The 18,710-nt window shown below is 36.3% G+C and overlaps 1 long non-coding RNA gene and 1 other non-coding gene across 2 annotated transcripts; both read right to left on the reverse strand.

Moving 5' to 3' along the window:
* LOC145627118 (uncharacterized) lies at positions 1–1,886 on the reverse strand. Its single transcript, XR_014111318.1, has 2 exons — positions 1,633–1,886; positions 1–422 (listed from the first exon to the last, which is right to left on the reverse strand). It is a non-coding gene; the product is annotated as an uncharacterized LOC145627118 (long non-coding RNA).
* A 15,192-nt stretch (positions 1,887–17,078) lies between these two features.
* Positions 17,079–17,185, reverse strand: LOC145629601 (small nucleolar RNA R71). The gene has a single exon (XR_014111765.1). It is a non-coding gene; the product is annotated as a small nucleolar RNA R71 (small nucleolar RNA).
* Between the last annotated feature and the right edge of the window lie 1,525 nt (positions 17,186–18,710).

Below are 18,710 nucleotides of genomic sequence, written 5' to 3' on the forward strand. Positions count from 1 at the left end.
TACATACAAAAGTAATAATTTATCGAATATATGGAGTACAATTTAATTTGATCATTGTATTATATTGATAATTAGAATATAAATAATTCTATATTTGTAAAATAAATATCCATCCACCAAAATAAATGTTAAAAATTTAAAAGCTAATTATCAATTCGTTTCTACTTTTTTTTTTTCCCTTATTTGTTCAATGCTACCTCTCATTGGAATTCCTTGATCCGCCACTGCTTGCAAACCTCACTTGAATTGAGGAAGTGTGTTTTTCATTCATCTAATCATCATCTCTGAACTCCTTCTCAACATTTGGGTATCAAGTTGCGTGTTGGAAGGAGAAAGGTTACGCTTGTAAGAGTTGATGACCACAAAAAATGTTACCACTTTAGTCGCTCAATTCAAATCTCATAACCATGAGATTTTAACCTCTGTAAGAGAAAAATCAAGTCAATACTTTAATAGTATGGATACAAATTTATAGGTAGGTTGTATTCTACCTGGTATATGATGATGAGTGTCGTCTCAAACATTTTTGGGGTCCGGAGCAAAAACTTAAATAGGGGCCCTGACCCTAAACTACAAAGTGTAATTTATACATAATTTAGCAACAAAATATTTTACCCCTATTATTGGATTATTAATTTGAATTATCTAATTATTATTTTTTACCACCACGTATTAATTAAAATTTTGACGGGCATCGCAAAAATTGAAGAGAGAGAGAGAATAGGGCAATAATACTCCTATTTCATAATAATCACAATACGTACACCTATGTCAATGTACAAATTTGAATTATCTAATTACTAATTATACACACACACACACACACACACCTCCGTTTTTATTTAGTTGACACGTTTTGACTTTAGCACTATTCACACACCTCCCTTTGACCGTGTTTTGTGCTTTATACGTAATGAAAAATATAGTCATGTGGGATCTTGTTAGATTCGTTACGTTTATCGATAATTAAAGATTTTAATAATTGAATAAGTGCATTGTCAAACGTCACAACTAAAAGAAACGGAAGAAGTATATATATCCAAATTTTTTTTACATGACAACATATATTTTTATATATTGGTAAAAAATATTGTCAAAAGTAATATAAGCATATGAATATTGAACAGCGTAAAAGTCAAGCTATATATTACAATTATCACTAAACGGACTTACGGACGTAGTAAAATATTATTAGCTAGCATTGTTATGGCCTTATGGGTATAATCGGCGATAATAAATAAACCAAATATTTCTCATATATATCTAGTACGAATATTTAAAAATCATTTTATTTTGTAAAAAAAAATAAGTATTTTACAATGACGACCCATAAATAAGAGGACCCTGAGCCATCGCTCAAGGTGCTCCCCTAATAAACGGCCTGATGAGAGGAATTGTGTGATTGTGACATGTGTTCATATAATAAATGGATCTTTGTTTAGCATATTGATTCTATTTTTCGACAAAAATTTTAAAAAATAAATGAAATAACAAATCAAATTTTCCTCTTAACATAGTGCATATTTTTTTTTACAGATCTTTATAATCAATATATGCTATACTAGTGAAAATCAATAATAAAATGTTAGATGTTGCTAAAATTAAATTATTTAAGAATAGGGGAAAACAAACTTGGTGAATCACAAACGCAATGCTGGTGAAGTTGATGAATGATATTTCATGAATTTTGGTTTCTTTTTTCTTTCTTCTAAACCAGTGCTCTTTGACCAAAGTGACCATTGAAAATGATATTGCGACTAAATTTGAACTTTTGAGAGAATTGGTTTTTTTTTGGATATTAGCTAGTATAAGGATGAATGATAATAGTTGTCTTTGGTCAAGACCTATTTATAAATAGCTTGAGATTACAGATCAAGAAAAGTATTTTTGAGGTTTTGTTGGGTGAATCACGCGAGATATGATATGTTTACCTTATATAAAGGTATTAAGATAGGATTTACAAGTAAGGGCTAACACTGTTAGATGTACCTGCCACGCATGCATGAAATGTAAAGTTATTAACATAGGATTTACAGGTAAGGGTTGGCACTATTAGAGTACCGTCCACGCATGCAAGTAATGTAAAGTTATTAAGATACGAATTACAGGTAAGGGCTGGCAACATGACACTATTAAATGTACCCGCCACGCATGCAAGAAATATCACCAATTCATTTTTCCTTATTTTATAATATTTCTTCATTTGTTTTAATTTCAATTAGTTGACACACACATTTCAATTGACACAAAGTTTTAAGTCAATTTAATTGAGTTCTTATTTTATTATGTGATAGTATGTACTAGTTATTTTTTTTTAAATATATATTACTATAGTTAGTAGGTAGCAGTAAGGAATTATTTTGGAAAAATGGAAAATAATATCCCACCTTTCATTAATGTTATTTAAATAGTCCTACCTATTTGTTTGCTCCTTATTTTCTTAAAATGGTACCTTCACTGGTTTTTTGAGCTGATAACCGCTTTTAGAAGTGACTTATCATGAGTCACCTTTCAATTGGTCCTATATTTTTAATAACTTTAAATAAAAAAACCCCTTTTCTCCTCCTCCTCCTTCCCCAGCCAATCCTCAACCCTCCCTATAGCCCTGCCGCCCCTCCTCTCCCCCCCAGCCACTCCTCCCCTGTAACACTCTAAAAATTTTCTTCTCCTTTTAAAACCCTATTTTGCTCTTTAATAAATTTGAAAAAGGAAATAACTAAGACATTATCGTAACCATGATAACGAACTTAATGAGTAAGACATTTTATCATAGACAAATAGCGAAAGACTTTTCAAATCAATTCAAAACAAAGTAAAAGACCAATAAAACAACCCAAAGTCAAACCATATCAAACAAAGTCAAAATAAATAACTAAAGTAATGCAAAGTTAGACCTATAAATTGGAACCATTATATACATACCCTTAAAATTTAAACAAATAAATATTTCAAAACCCATAGTTGTTAGTACCAATATCAAGCATAATAAATATTCATAAGCAATAAAGTTCACATAAATGAGTAGTAAGAAAAACTTGAACACTTTTTACACAATCCCCAACATGAAAATGTTTCATCACTGGAAATGTTGCCCCTACTACTCACCATAAATGTCTCATCGTAGGACTAAGATAAAGACAAGGCCAAAAACACACAACTCAGTGAAGCCAAACTGAGTACGGAAACGTAAAGGAAATCACACTAACATGATACACCCTAGCAATAACAAACTTAATTTACGTGAAAATTCCCTAATTGGCTAGTTCAACATACAAATCAACAATTTTCAACTTAACTAGTTAATTTATTAATTGAATTATGCATCGAATGGGTTTGTCCGTCTTAACTAATCCATAAAAGGGGACTACACAAAATCTAATCATACTATTACCAAAAACAAGTCACTCATAAAGTGACGGACAAGCCTACACATAGTATTAACAATAAAGGGAAAGTGCGACATCCTTTATCCCCTGTAAAAGTTATGATCAAATATAAAGTCACATAGCCCCCCCATATATATGTGTTCATTCTCAAAGTATATACGATCCAAAATTTTTGGTGCGTATTCTCTTTAAGTTTACATGATTTACATTTTTACATGGTGGTGATTCATACGCAAAACAGTTCAATCAATCAAGCATCAATTATTTAACCAATCAATGTTCCTAAATTAATTCTTGAACTAGTTTTTGGGCCCGGGCGATGCCCCGGGTTATTACATGAAACTAACTGATCATTAAAATACATTGTAATTTATGATTTATTTTTTTGTTATTAAATTTGTTATTCATATGGTCATTTGCTACATATTAATATTTTGTATTCAAAAGATTGCATACAGAATCACATAGCCTGGTGATAAGACATTTAGTTCTTGAATTAGAAGTTGCGAGTTCAAATCTTGTGGAGAACCTTTATATATATATATATATATATATATATATATATATATATATATATATATATATATATATATATATATATATATATATATATGAATTAGTATGAGTGCATGACATGTAATAAAAATTGATGGAAGAGAGAGCCACGTGGCATTATGAGTACTTAAATGGATGACGTGGCGTAGTGAGGGGAGCTTACGTGACACATGGACGTTGTTAGAAACGCCTTTTAATAGATTAGTATAGATAATTATCGACCATCGATATTTAATGTCGAGTCCTTCTTAAACTAATTTTGATATGTAAATTGCATAAAGCACCATAAAAATCCTAAGCCTCGTGTCCTAAACACACTTAATAAAATAGCTCAATAATTGTGCACACACATCCTCTTTAAATTAGCTTAATTCCCCATGTATAAAAGTATCAATAAAAATTATATAAATCATGCCAAAATTCATTCTCAATATTCCAAACCAAATTAAAATAATAGTTCAATCAAACCTACTTAGTCGTGAGCCTTAAAATAAAACCATGGTCCATGTTAAGCAAGTATCAAACCTCATAACATATTCAAACTCAACCAATACACCACAATTCCAATCATAATTCCAGACATATACAGACCAATCTTAGTAGATACTACACACTTTTTTTTTTTGAAAGGAAAATCAATTCATTAATAAGAAGCCATACGACATCTACAAAAGAGATTAGAAATGATAAATACAATGAACTAACATTGGATCAAATAACAATTCTAATTCTGTAGAATCACGATCGCGAGTAAGAATTGACATTGATGAATACAGGCGTCTCTTGAATTGTTGTCCTCTACAACCTTCTTCTATAAGGGGGCCTTGCAATTTTTTATAGGTTTTTAATTGAACAAAACTTGATTCAATTAAGGAAAAATCGTCAAAAATAATACAAACTTTGAGAGATCCACTAAAAACAAGTCAAACTTTTAATTATTTCTAAATAATACAAACTTTAAGGGATGTCTGCTTTAATCGAGTTATTTTACCTAAAATTTATGTAGCCAATTAATTATTTTTATTCATCTTATAAAGTTGTTTACTAGTTTTAAAAAAATAATACAATGTCACGTGTTCCATATAACCTATTCATGAGGTAACTAATCGATTTTAACTTGTTTAAAGCGGATAACCCTCAAAGTTTGTATTATTAAAAAATAATTAAAAGTTTGACTTGTTTTTGGCGGATTGCTAAAAGTTTGTATTATTTTTGACAATTTTTCCTTCAATTAATTGTAGTCGTTGATCTGACAATTGTTTCAATGCCGCATGAACCACCACCAACAAATTCGAACTTTCTATGACAAAAGAGAAATTATATACACCGATCAAGACCAGCATAAGGGTGAGATTTATTATTCTAAGCGATTATAAAGGGTTTTTAGGGCTTACCACCAATCAAGGAACCAGTGGTAGCCCCTACCAATAATCACAATGGAGATCAAGGAGAGAAGGATGAAGGAGGAATAAGGGAGAAGATCAAAGGAAAATCCTAAAAAAACCGGAAAAAAAACCTAGCAAAAACAAGGGAAAACACCCTCCCAGGGAAAAACCTAGAGGAAAAACCCTAGATATTACACACTTGATGCTAAGTAATTCATTTCTAATGTGATACTAAGTATATTAAATATTCCCTATACGTGTACGTACCACGAATATGATCGCAAAATCGCCATTATTGCAAGAAGTCACTTCTCTTGTATTCTCTTACCACCAATAATTATCAATACATATTAATACATAATCTCTCACAATTTCTAGCAATATAAACTAATGGGTGCTGTAATTTAATTAGAAACCTCAATTTGATTCCCATTAACGGGTGCTTGAGATTCTTTCATAACATATAAATACTACCTATTCTAGCTTCAGATTACTCGCAAAAAACATTCCACTTGTGAACGTATTCCTAGGCAAAAGATCTTAAGTATGATTATTGAAAAATAAGGGTATATACTTAAGTATTAATCCAACCTCCCCCCCCCCTCCAAAAAAAAAAAACAAAGAAAAAACACAACCAAAATTAAACTAAATAACCCACCATCACTAGCACCATCCACAACCACCACCACCACCACCACCCAGCAGTACCATAACCAACCAGCACCATAACCAGCCAACACCATCACCTAGCACCTTAAAACAAAGATCCCATCACCACCCAACACCTCAAAAACATTGAGCCACCACCACCCCGCTACAGCAACCCCCACAAACCCAGCCGCAGCTACCCCCACAAACCCGCGAGCCTAAGAACCTAGGAGACACAATAATCACCACAAATCCCTGAGCCGCAGCACTAACATCAACCTCGAACCCACAAACCAACCATTAACCTTGAACCCACCAACCTACCACCCACGAACCAACCACAAAAACAATTTGAAAAATCAGAATGAGAGAGCGAAAACTTTATCAAGTGAAGAAGAAGACCTGATGCAAAGGTCTAATAAAAAGTTCAAAAGACCACAATAAAATCAATCTCCTTCTGAGGTAGATATGCAACATCAAGAGGATGTGAAAATGGAGCATATGGCTGTGGAAAATGGAATTGAGGGGTATGACTCTCAATCCAAAGTTTCGTACAATATTATGACAAAAGGGGCCAATATTGGTCAAGGGAATGCTCGACTGATCGGAGAGGATGTCGTAGACATTGAATCTGATGATGATGTTCCGTTAGCGTGTGATTTAGAGGATGAATCGTGCCCTAATTTTCTCTTAACCAAGGAGGAGAAAAAAGGTTACGACAACCGTGGAAAAATGCCCTAATCATCAAACTATTTGATAAGAAATTAAGCTACGATGTTTTGATTAAGAGATTGCGCTTGAAATGGAGGGTGAAACGGGATATTACCTTAACGGATGTTGGTTATGCTTACTATGTTGTTCGCTTTACGAACATGGAGGACTACCACTTCGTTTTAACTCAAGGTCCGTGGATAATTGGGGAGAGTTACTTGACTATCCGTAAGTGGGTGCCGAATTTCATTGCGGATGAAGCTGCAATTAAGTTCCTTACGGCGTGGGTCTGTATTCCTCAGCTATCAATTGAATACTTAATAAGAAATTCTTGCATAGGATTGGGTCGAAGATTGGTAAAGTTGTCAGCATTGACAGGAACACTGAAGCAATGAGTTGAGGGAAATATATAAGATTCAGTATAGAGGTTGAATTGTCAAAGCCGCTGCTTTCGAAATTCAGACTGAATGGCAGACTATGGAGAATTCAGTATGAAGGACTAAAACAAATTTGTTTTAGATGCGGTAAACTGGGACACAAGGAAAATAAGTGTGAGTTTGAGGAGGTCCTAGAGGATAGTGGGGAAAAAACTATTAGGATAAAGGAGCCAGATAACAATGGTCAGGAAAATAGAGTCAGACTAGAGGAACAAAATCAGTTTGTCTCTTGGATGTTGGTTCAGAGGAATTCAAGAAAGTATGTGACACAACCTAAAGTTCAAATTTCCAATAAGCCTGTAGCAAGGAAGAGAGTGCAGGGTGGAAAGCCAAATGGGGATCAGAGTAGTAAGGATGCGGATAGAAAAAAAACAAAGTACTAACCAGGCTTGGAAATAGGTGGAACATGGAAAGAAAGGGTCGAGCACTGGATAGAGGTTCAAAATTTTGAACTTAGAACAAGACACGGATATGGCTGACATGGTCAAGGATCTACAAGTTGAAGAGAATTGCAATATGGAAACAAAAATATTTTCTGAGGATACTTCGAGTGTATTAAAGGGGGCTGTCAATCTTAGTGAGGAAAATAATGCAATCATGAAGGGCAATGATGTCTTGGAAATATCTCGTGATGAGATGATGGTGGATGAAATTGGCAAGTCGAATAATGATATAGGAAAATCTTTGAGTAAATCTTCACAGAATATTGGGGAAGATTCTCCAGTCATTAATTAGGAAAAAGATAACTTTGAGAATTCCTTATGTTATGGTAAAAAAGATATTGCTCTGGAATACCATGATAATAAGGAAAACATAGGGCCTAACTTCCTAAATCTAAAGCTTTCTGGAAAAAATAAAGTAGGGAAGGATATTCAGGAACAACGAAATCGTATCTCGAGTAAGTTTATTAGAGGAAGTGAGATTGTTGATATGTCCATTTTATATAGTATTTTACCCCCGTCCCTTGGTCATAATTAGTAGTGTTTTTGGCTCTTTAGAGCCACTTTTATTACTAATTGGTGTTTTCAGGTGTTTTCGTAGTTTTGGTTGAGTTTTGTAGGGATTTGCACCTTTGGAGCATTTTCCCGGGATTTTTATGGAGCAACTTGATTTAGGGCGAGACTAGGTCGTTGAAAACTAATCTACCCTTGGTCAAAACAAAATTTGTAATCTCTCAACACACCCCTATACAAAGCATAGAGTAAGTCGAGGGTCGAACCACTAGGAATGGGAGGTGAATGCTAAAGTCAAAGCTAAGCTATTTTGAAGCAATAAAGTGAGGTCTGTATATTCAAAACAATCAAACAATCAAAATGAAATCAAATTTATCAAGCACTAGTGTTAGGATCCGCATATACTCGGAATGGATATAGCTAATTGGGATTGGAGATGACTTAGTCAAGTGTTGCGAGGGGAAATCAATTAAGCAATCAAGAGAGTAAGGTGAGCTAGTCTCCTAGAGGTCAAGCTAGCGCCAACTATGAGAGACTCTAACTAGGAACCTTTCAAACCCACTCAATCGACAAAAGCAAGCCACAAATCAATTTTCCGTATCAATGCAAGCTTACAATGCATTCTAGTGTAACAATCAAAGTTAGCTACTCTTCAATTAATCACACACATGCACTTAATCAATTAACCAATTTAATCACAACATCAACTCCATCAATTTCCCCCAATTAGCATCAATCCATTACTCATACATGCTTCACCATTCCCCTAGCAAGAGAACTACTCACAATCCATTGAAATCAAGATCAAAACTAAGCTAATCAACAATTTCATCATCATCATCATATCAATAGAACTAATTCAATCACAAATTCAATTCAAACTTGAATAATCAACAAAGAAATTGAAATGATAAACTAAAGATTGCATTAAAGTAAAAGAAATCCTTACGAACTTGCTTCAATTCAATGGGGAAAATGCTAGAATTACCAATCTTCAATCATCAATCAAGAACTTCTCTCTCTACAATCTAAAGTTTCTTTCTCTAAAACTCTAATTATAATTCTATTCTATTTTTTGAATTAATTCCCCCCTCTAAAAATAGAAAGAAAAAAATATATATAGTAAAACTAACTAAGAGAAACTAGTTAAATCGTCCCCAAATAAACCCATACAGGCGCGACCAACTATAAGGGAGAGCGCGACCGCGCAAATCTGGGTACGGAACAGAGACCCAGATAGGGGCGCCCACGCCCGAGAAAGGTGCGCTCGCGCCACGCTTGGAAACAGGGAAGCCTTCTTCCCTATCATGCTGATGCTCCTCGTGCGTTCCACTTAATGCTCTTGATAAACACGGGACCTTGCAGTTTCCAAACTCCATGTTTGTGGGTTCAACACTAGAAATCATGCCCCCACGACTTGAATGCAGAGCTTAAGGACTTTAGGAACTTGCACTTCTCCATGCTTGAGCTTCAAATGGAGAACATTAGACATCCTAATCAATGCCAAACTTGGGAAGAGGCCTCGGGAAACTTGGATAACGACCTTAACCTGAAAATTAAAGGAAACAAGCAAATAAAAGAGAAAATAACAAAATAAACCAAGAAATGCATAAAGAAAGAAATCCAACTAAGAAAATGCAAACTAAAAGAAATAAAGAGTAAAATTAAGGAAAAGCTAAGTAAAAGAGCTATAGAATAACATGAAATTTACCCTAAAAGGAACCAAATGAGTGCCATAAATGACACTCATCAAATTCCCCTAAGCTAAACTTTTGCTCGTCCTCGAGCAAAACCAAGCAAGAAAGAATAAGGATGAAAGACTTATTCAAAAAGAAAAAGAAAGACATACGACGGGAATATACAATAAGACCCACTAACGTAGGAATCACGGTTGTTTTTAGCTACAACAAGCCCTTTAAACCCCAAAGTCGCCTATGAGGACGAGTGAGGTCTCGTAAAGGTTTCCTAAGAGCTTAACCTATAACTCTCCACCAACATACATGAGGCAAATCACAAAAAGGAAAGTAAAAGAAAGAAAAACAAAATTGAAACCTTTACGAATTGGACTTTACAAAATGACCACATTTCAAATGAATAAACATCTTTCTTTTGCAATAGGGGTATGCACGTTTCAAGATATCCAAGGTTGATTGAAACATAGAGTATGCTAAGCATAGAGAACTAGTTATCACAATTCACCTTCATCCCGTTCGATCTTACCGCGTTCTCGCTATAGTCTCAAATCTCCCTCTAATGAGCATCTCAATAGCTCCTCGAAGGAGCCGGAAAAGAAACACTTTTGGGCTACACGACATCTTGACTATGCATCCCCTCTCTTTAGGCTTTAACTAATAATTCCCTCCCTCGAAATTTGACTTAACCTCTAGGTCGAAAGGTCTTTCCCAATGGTTGTAACGTAAGGGCAAAAAGGGTTAGGGGTAAGCTAAAATTTAAAAATTTGGTGGTATCCCTAATAGTGAAGCAAAGAACGGGCCCTTTCTTGGAATGATAATCAAGTAGTCACCAAACAAAAACAAACTAACACCCCAAGCTTATTCAAGGCTATACTTACAAACATATATACAAAAAGCGTAAACCCTTCTCCCCCAAGCTTACAGGAAGCATTGTATTCAATGCTTAAAAAGGGGAAAATAATCACATCAAAATATTTTTGATTTTTCTTATTTTTGATTTTTTTATTCTTTCAAAGCAAATGTCCATGCCTCTTTAACTTAGGACGGCTTTTACGATTTTGCATTTATTAAGTCCTTGCCTATTTTACACTTAGGACGGCTTTTTCCATCAATCATTTACCCTTATTCACGAAATATTCATAAAACACAAGCTTGCTTACAAAAGGAACCAATATCCATACTTATAAACCACAAAATCGAGTAAAAACATAACCATTTGCTTCACAAAAACAAAAAATGGAACAAAAAGAAACAAAAGGCTCAAAATTCTAAAGATTTAGCTTGAAAAGAAGGGAAAAGGCTCAAATGGTTAGCAAGAAGGCAAATGTAAACCCAAAGAACTAAAATAAAGAAGATTAAACCTAGAAAAAGAAAAATTACCACCCCGAAAAGATGCCTTTGTCCTCCCTACATGGTTCGGTCTCGTGTTTGAGAATTATGAGTCAAGATTCAAGATTAGGTTCGCAATAGTCAAGGATCCATGCCACTCATGCAAAATATGTAGAAGGCTTGAAAAATGATGAACCTCACATGGATGTAGAAAAAACTCACTATAGGTGTCAAATCGACCATAGGAAGCAACTACCAACATGCCAGAAACAAGTAGAATCCGGTTCCTTGATCATCCTAGTTCTAGAACATGCTACCTTAGCATACACCTATCCTAGAGTCAACCGTGCATACCCATAACATTTAGGAAGATATTCATTCAAAAGCAAAAATCGGTTGTATATAGTCCAATTCAAAAAGAAAAACAAAAAGTGACAAATAAAGCCTCAAAACATACCAAAAACCAAAGACAAGAAGAAAGAAAAATAAAAGATAAGAAAGGAGAAAAGAAAAACATAGATAAAGGAAAAGAAGGAAAATAAAGAATGGAACGAATATGCAAGTAAAACATGTAATTCCCAATCGACAAACAAGTGATCAAATGACAACATCACCAATGATCCCAAACACTTTAGGTGTTAAAAGCATCCATCCTCGAACCATTCAACTTTTCCTAAAACTAATCCTAAACTATGCATTCAAGAAAATAAAAGAAAATAAAGAAAAATAAGAAAGATCTCACCGGCTTCCGAGCAATGCTAAAATAGTAAGGTGAAGAATCAACCACCTCATGAAGCTCCAAGAAACAAAGCAGCATCATCAAAGCCATATGAGAACAAAAATGGAAAAGAGAACTACGGACAAAGAAAACGATTAGTAACTTCAAAACAAAAGAAAAAAAAAGAGAACGAAAAGGAAAGAAAATAAAAAGTAAAAATAAGCGAAACTAAACTATCAAGAAAGCAAAAATAAGAAAATAAGAACTAAAGAACCAACTAAACATCTAACTAATCAACAAAGTACTAAACTACAAAATTTGGATTCAAGGGTTTGGATTCATGGGATTTGGATATTAGGGGTTTGGATTCTAGGGAGCAAATCACGCATCATCATCACAACAGCAAGAAGATCAAGAATGAGCAAACACCATCAAAGAAAAATCAAGAAAGAGACCATCATACAAAGAGGCAAAAGAAACAAGGTGGGTTTCAACAACGAATTGGCCACCGAGACAAACCCCTAAGAAAAGGAAAGTTCCCCCAAGCTAATCATAGATACATTTCAACATCCCAACAATACAAATCAAGCACACATAAGACAAGGGATTGAGTCACATGGCACAAAAATGAGGGAACTAGCTACCACTACCACTCGGCCCGGAGCCATCATTGTTATCCCCATCATAGGAAAACCCGGATGGGGGACCATAAGGATCCCATCCCCCGGTGTAACCGGGTGGCCAACCATAATGCTCCCTAAAGTTATCTTGTTGCCAAGGGGAAAAGGGAGTGAATTTCTCGGGCAAGGCGAGCGGTAGTGGGTGATCGGGGTGTACATAGGGGTAGTTAGGATCACCCCTATAGTCGCTCCCACCGGGAACACGGTAATCATAGTTACCATGCTCATCAAGGAATGAGCGAGTCTCGGTGTTGGACCTCGGGGGTCCTTGCCAATATGGGTATGTAGGTACCCCATCACCCCCAAAAGATGGTATAGGACCATATTAGGGTGGAAAGTAAGGGTAGTTAATCGGGGGAGTGATGTCTCCCCGGTTAACACCCGCATCATACAAATGTTGTTGTTGGAGAAACATACCTTGTTGCATCTCCGAAATCCCTCTCATATGAGAATAGAGGGCCTCAAAATCTTGATCATACATTCCCTCCAACCGAATTTGCGTTCCCTTCATTTGAGCACTAAAGGCATCCAAGTTGGAGTTAGCAAATTGGTGATGTTGCTCTTGATGTTGTTGTTGTTGTTGTTGATGATGATGTTGTTGTTGCGGCTCTACTTCATCTTCTTCACCATGTCCTCATCATCATCATAGTAGGGAGGGCGGTGACTTTTAGAGACATGCCAAATGTTTGCCACATTCTCGCGGTGGAGAGAAGTTAAGGAGGGGTTGGGGAGATAGCACCAATGTTCATTATCCCTGAGCCAATCAAACACCTCGTCGTCATCATTCTTTGCTAAGAATTGGATTTGCTTCAATTGCCGGAGGTCGAGGTAGAGAGAATCAACATCCCCCACCGGAGTGCAAGATGGCACATAGTGCCCGAGCTTAAGGTTGGTCATTAGCCTTGTGACCATGCTCCCACAAGGGATCTCGCCAGAATCCCTATCTTGCAATCCTTAGCAATAGCTGGCAAAAGTGTACCCAAAACTTAGGCGACCCCGGTACTCCGCACGAGTAGCCACCTAAAGAATCAGAAGCTCCAACTGGCTCATCTTTCCCAATTCCTGCTTCGGAAACACTGAATACCCCAAAAGGTTATGGATAACCCGGAGACATGGATGGTACACCTTACTAATCTTGGCATACCGGGTCACAAAGTCACCACATCAAGAAATATCTTCCCACCATGAATGTTGATCATATTCATCATTGAAGAAGAGCTCAGGATCCAAAATATCTGAGTTTGGATCGAAGTCTAGATCCGCATTGAACTCTTCTAGAGATTGATTGAATTGAATGTTGAAGAGCTGAAAACGAACACGGTAGCGACCACCCTCGACCACCACAAAATCAACCGTGGCCAAGAACTCCAAAGTCGGTTGAACATAGGTATGGAAGCTCCGGCTCACAAAAGATCCCATGCGAAGGTTGCTAAGCAATTCTCTTAAATCTTCATCAATTCCCAACTTAATCATGTCCGCTTGAAAGTAGTATCGGGAAGGTTTGAGGGAACTGTTTTCTTTGAGTTTGGTGTATCTAGCTTTTTGAATGGGGTCGGTAATTCGAAGTTTGGGGATAGGAGTAAGTTGACGAGGTTGTGAGGTAGAGGGAGAAGGAGAAGGAGAAGGAGCGGGTTCTTCAATAGTGACATTGGTTTTTCGTTTCTTGAGGAGGTTTTTGATGTGTTTAGACATGATGAATTCTCAAAGATAGTAACTCAATACACCACAATCACAACAAGAAACTCCAACCAACAATCTAGAATGCCTCAATCAAACTCCTTTACCAATATCGACAAGTAACAACTCACTACCAAAATTGAGCAATCCCAAATGTACACAACCACCAATTCAAGCCAACAAATGCATTCAAAACAAACACCAAGCACAAAGGAACCAAGAACCAAAGGTCAACAATATCAATGTAGCACTACCAAAAATCCGAGCTCAACGTACAATTCTCAACAATTACGATCAATCTTGCTACACAAACAACAAACAATACAATGTAAGCAATAATCAATCATCATACATCACAACTAACAAACCAAAATCCAATTTCAACCATCAAAATCACCAAAATACATACTACTACTATTCATACCCATGAACTACCTAAAACATGCAATTATATAGTATAATAAATCAATTAAGAGTAAGAGAAGATGATTATACCATACAAGAAGCAAGTTAGAGCAAGATTTGGCCACCAATATCCACCCACACGAAAATCCCCAAATTAGCTTCAACAATGGAGGAGAGAGAATGGTGGTTGTTATGGATGAAAGGTAGTATGAATTTTGTTAAAAATGGAAGAAATGTAAAAGGATTTGATAAATTTTAATGGAAATTTGGAGGAATTTGAGTGAAAATTGATGAAGGTGAGTAAGGAATGGTGTTGCCTAGATGAGGGTGAGAGGTTAAGAGTGCGTGAGAAATAAGGGTGAAGGGGAAATGAGGGAAATGAAAGAAGAAGAAAGAAGAGATAAGGCACGACTTGGGAGGGGGGGGGGGGGGGGGTGCGCGGCTGCGCGATGATGTCTAATTTATACAGTATTTTACCCCCGTCCCTTGGTCATAATAGTAGTGTTTTTGGCTCTTTAGATATACTTTTATTACTAATTGGTGTTTTCTAGTGTTTTTGTAGTTTTGCTTGAGTTTTGTAGGAAATTGCACTTTTGGAGCATTTTCCCGGGTTTTCATGGAGCAAGTACGGACATTAGAAGAACACGACCGTTTTTGAAGCCCAAGGCCGGCTAGAGTCATCAAGACGGTGATTAAGGGTTTGACATATGTGATACCGGGGCATTTGGACAGAGTATTCAAGACCCAAAGTGGAAATCTGGATTGGGCCGAAGAATCAAGCCCGATCGAAGTCCAAGCCTCGAGGTGAAGCCAGGCCCGATCGGGCAAGCTTACGCCCGATCGGGCGGGCGCGCATTCAATTGTTGCTAGCAAGGCGCGCCCGATCGGGTGAGCATTGGCTCAATCGGGCGCAGCTGCTTAGAAGAAGATACGAAGAAAAAGGCGGGCCCGATCGGGTGGCCCTTCGCTCGATCGGGCGCGTGTTTCTGAGACCTGATTTGCCGAATTCTTAGTTTCTAATTAGGATTGTTTTAGAGTTGGTTTAAGTAAGATTTTAGTACTTGATTTTTTTTACCTCTTTACTTAGACTTTCTCTCTCTACTTAGATTATTTCTCTCTCTAGAATTCTCTCAACTCTTGTTCTTGACTCAACTTCGTAGTTTCATTGATTTTGGGTAACAATTTCTTCTCTATTAATTTCAGCAATTTTATTCCTTTATTCTCTTATGGCTTATTTAATTGCTTTGTTTAGTCTAGATTTAATTATGTGGGAGTAGTTTTATTTCTAGGGTTTATGGGGATCCAATAAATAATATGAAGGGGTAATTTATAATTGTTGATTGTCAATGCTTCATTATTTTCCTATTTATTGATTTAATGCTATTCAATTAGATTAGGCCTGGTTTAATTGTATGAGTTTAGAAATATTGATTCGAGATTCGAGATTTAATACCGGTAAATTAACTCTGTGATTGTAATACGTAGCGAAAGCCCTTTATGATCTGATTAATTGGTGCATTGATGAATGATTGTTATGTTTTACCATGGAATATTGTTTATTGGTGAACCTATGCCCAGGCTTTTATTTCATCGAATTCCCTCTTACTTTTATTCCTTCCTGCTCTTACTCTTAGTAGTTTAGTTACCCTTATAATAATAATTTGGTTACTTGATAATTTAGATAATTTTGATTATTTAGGAATAAATTAACTTGTTTCCCTGTGGTTCGACCTTTCTTCCCTATCTACATAGTTAGTGGATTTAGGTATTATTTTTGATTGGGTGATTACGACTTGAGCCTGTCAAATTTTGGCGTCGTTGCCAGGGAAACAGTTTTATTTTTATTTTCTGATTATTTTTGTAGTCTAGATTATCCCCTCTTGTCTCAGAGAACGTTATTTCTTTGAGGCAATTCTCATATTTGTATTTTAGTTCTTTTTTTATGCCCAGGTGTTCCAGATCAGGTGACATTCCCTTCGATCCTGAGATCGAGCGCTCGTTTCATAGATAAAAGAATCTATATAGACAAATCCTGGCGGGTTTATAGGAAGACAATAATCGAAGAGACCCTCCAACTGATTCCAGTGACTCAGAAATTCCTTCAGATCCAGAATCAGAGATGGCGGTACCTAAGAAGGTTAGTGATTACTCGCAGCCAAAGCTCATAGATTTTCCACACCTTACTCCCACTCCAGCCCTTGATGGAGTGCAATTTGAAATCAAACCCCAATTTATGACAATGATAGAGAGGAAGCAATTCAGTGGGGCTAAGGGTGAAGATCCTAATCTTCGCATTGCAGATTTCTGCCAGTATTGCAACACCATTAGACAAGCCGGGGTCACGCAAGACCAAATCAGGGAGATTATTTTTCCCTTTTCATTATGTGGAAAAGCTAAATTATGGTTTAATGGTTTGAATGGAACTGCACTTGGTATTACTGACTGGGAAACTCTTGCCTTGAATTTTTATAACAAATATTACCCTGTAGAGAGAATAGCTGTACTAAGGAGTGATATTCAGAACTTTGCCCAAGAGGCCGATGAAACTCTATATGAGGCTTAGGAGAGGTTCAAGGTTCTACAGAGAGAATGCCCCCACCATAATCTGACACAATGGAAATTAATCCAAGCCTTTTACAACGGACTTGGAAATTCATCTAGATCAGTTCTAGATTCTACAGCTAGTGGGAGATTCATGAATCTTAATGTGGAAGATGCAGGACAGGTTATCGAAAATATGACAATACACAATTCCTAATACAGGAATTCGAGAGGGTTTGCTAATAAAGGAAAGCATAATGTCGATTCTGTATCCTTTTTGCAAGCTCAGTTAACATCTATTTGTCAGAAACTTGATAGTCTTACTATTGCTCCTAACTCTTTAACTAATGTTTCTGCTGTTGCTAACAATGAAGCTTTCTGTGAAAATTGTGGAATTGTAGGGCATTGGGAGCAAGATTGTAGGAGTTCCATGGAGCAAGTTAATTCCTTTCAAACCTATAGGCAAAATAACCCATACTCTAAATCTTATAATCCTGGTCTCCAGAACCATCCATATCTTTCTTACTGGAGTACCAATGTACAAAATCCTCCACCTTCACAACAAACACAACAGCAACCTCCACCACAGCAGAAATATTATCATCCTAATTCTGGCCAGAAAAACCAAGCACAACCCTCCTCATCTTCTGACCCTGCTATGACAGAAATTAGAGCAATGCTTACAAACATGCAAAAGCATATGAAGAGTAGGGATGCAAAAATTTATTCAATTATAGCTCCTAATAAAATCATGGATAATCAAATTACGCAACTTTCATTACCCTACAAACCCGTTAGCAGGGAGCTCTACCATCGCAACCAATCCATCCCACAGATCATGCCAATGCAATCACTCTAAGGAGTGGTTCACATTATGATGGACCTCCTATGCCAAAGAAAGATGGACCTGTTCCTAATCCTAATTCCTCTATACCAAATGCTAATCCTGCTAACCCTGTAGGGCTACAAAAAGATACTAACCCTTCTAATGTTTCTTTGCAGGGTAAATCTCAGGATAAGGGAGGAGATGTGAAAAGCCTAGTTATCAAACTACCATTCCCCAATAGATAATTAAAGAGTAAGTTTGATAAACAATTCGGTAATTTTTTTGAGGTTATGAAAAACTTGTAGGTAACAGTTCCTTTCACTGATTTAATCACCCAGGTTCTTGCATATGCTAAGTTTATGAAAGATATTTTGACTAGGAAAAGGGCCTTTAATGTGGTAGAAACTGTAGCTTTTACAGAGGAATGTAGTGCTTTATTGCAAAATAAATCCCTCCTAAGTTAAAGGATCCTAGTAGTTTTTCTATCCCTTGTCATATAGGAAATGTCTTCATTGGTAAAGCTTTGTGTGATTTGGGTGTCAGTGTCAGTGTTATGCCATCGTCTATTTGTACTAAACTTAATATGGGTGATTTAAAAGTTACTAATATAACTTTGCAAATGGCAGATCGTTCTATTAACTACCCTTTAGGTATTTTAGAGGACGTCCTTGTCAGAGTTGGTAAATTTTTTATCCCTGTTGATTTTGTTGTTTTAGACATGGCCGAGGATACATAAATTCCCATTATATTAGGTAGGCCTTTTCT

Source organism: Chenopodium album, chromosome 4 (assembly GCF_948465745.1).
Source record: "Chenopodium album chromosome 4, dcCheAlbu1.1, whole genome shotgun sequence".
NCBI classification, from domain to species: domain Eukaryota; kingdom Viridiplantae; phylum Streptophyta; class Magnoliopsida; order Caryophyllales; family Amaranthaceae; genus Chenopodium; species Chenopodium album.